This window comes from Propithecus coquereli, unplaced genomic scaffold, assembly GCF_000956105.1.
Source record: "Propithecus coquereli isolate 6110/MARCELLA unplaced genomic scaffold, Pcoq_1.0 Scaffold339, whole genome shotgun sequence".
In the NCBI taxonomy this organism is placed as follows: domain Eukaryota; kingdom Metazoa; phylum Chordata; class Mammalia; order Primates; family Indriidae; genus Propithecus; species Propithecus coquereli.
The window spans coordinates 168,768-170,651 of NW_012149052.1; positions in this window are offsets into that span (position 1 = coordinate 168,768).

Below are 1,884 nucleotides of genomic sequence, written 5' to 3' on the forward strand. Positions count from 1 at the left end.
AGAAAATGTAAGGCCTGGATATGCGCCCCAACATGCACACAGAACCCTTCAACAATGGCTGAGAGACTTATTGATTATATACATTTAAGGAAATCTTTGTCCAGATATTAGCTGACCACTAAAGCAACTAAGCAAAGATTTCAGTGACCACAGATAGCAAAGAATAGAAATGTTATAGAATTATTTCAGAAAAGTCACTAAACAAACAATAACAGCAACAACAATGACAAAAAAGAAAAACTGGAGAGGTAGGAAGATATGATTTCTAAAATTGCCATGCTATGTTGTTCAAAATGTCCAGTTTTCAAGAACAAATTTTGAGACATACAAATAAACAGGAAATTATGGCACATATAGAGGAAGAATAGCAGTCAATAAAAACTATCTCCAAGGAGGTCCAAAAGTTGGACTTACTAGACAAAGACATTAAATCAGCTACTGTAAATATTTTTAAACAATTAAAGAAAAATATGACTAAAAACTAAAGGAAAATATAAAAATGATATCTCACCAAATAGAAAATATCAATAGAGGATCAGTGAACTCAAAGGCAGGAGTTGAAAATCGTCCAGTCAGAGAATCAAAAAGAAAACAGAATAAAAAAGAGTGAATATAGCTTAAGGGATTTATGGGACACCATCAAACATAACAATACATGCATTATGGTAGTACAAGAAGATGACAAAAAGAAAATAGCAGAAATCTTATTCAAAGAAATAATGGCTGAAAACTTCCCAAACCTGGAGAAAGACATAGTCATCCATCTCCTGGAAGCCCAAAGGACATCAAACAAACTGAACCCAAAGAAACTGGTATCAAGACACATTATAATCCAGTTATCAAACATTAAAGACAAGGAAAGAATTTTGAAAGCAGCATGATAAGCCACTTGGCGCATACAAGGGAACCATAATAAGGCTATCAGTGGATTTTTTTTCAGCAGAAAGCTTGCAGGCAAGAAGAGAGTGGGATATTATATTTAATGCCAAAAGACAAAAACTGCCAACCAAAACTGCTATACCTGGAAAAACTGCTCTTCAAAAACTAATTATAATCTGAAATTTTCCAACCGACTTCTTACTTGAGTTAACATAAACCGTAAGGGCAAAAAAATGTGGCCCTAGATGTAGTAAAATTTTATGGAGCCTATGTTAACCATTCAGTTTCCAAAACAACCTTCTTAGTGTGATATTAGTGTATTCTCTTTAAAGTGTAGCAAAACATGGGTAACAGGATATCATAGAGAGATTTGGCCGGTGACAGAGATAAGGAAAGATAACATTAGAAAATTCTCAGATTATGTGAGTTTAAGTAGTGGATTTTTTAATTTTAACACTCTACAGGTGAACTTATTTTGTTTTAGGTGGAGGTGATAATGACAGCAGCAATGCTTTTTAGTCTCCCTGAACTTCTTCATAAAAACAGACAGAAGAACTAAACTAGGATAAGAAAATCAAAGACCCAGGAAAAATATCCCCAATAAAACCCAGCAACAAAATATCTCCACATCTCAACAAACCAACTCAAGACAGCTCTCTGACTCACGTGGTAACAACAACTGCTGGGAGAAAACAGTGGGAAAGTCACCAGTCCTTTCATAGTTCTGAAAAGAGACGAACCTAAAATCATAACAGATAGTAAGAAACTTAGTCAGTTGAATAACAGGAACTGAATAGAAAGTTTTCAAGGTTCCAATTTAAAAGTGAGTGTAAGAGGACTGGTATAAGACTAGGTCTACTGATGCTGGAGCAGTCTGGAGCCTGTAAACCTTCAAAACTTACAAACTCAAATTCTTTTCCAAGACAGAGCCCTTAGGAAGGGCTGTGTAGGAAGCAATGTGAACCGCAATTCAGGAATAGCCATCAGGAAGAGTAGGCTATCTGC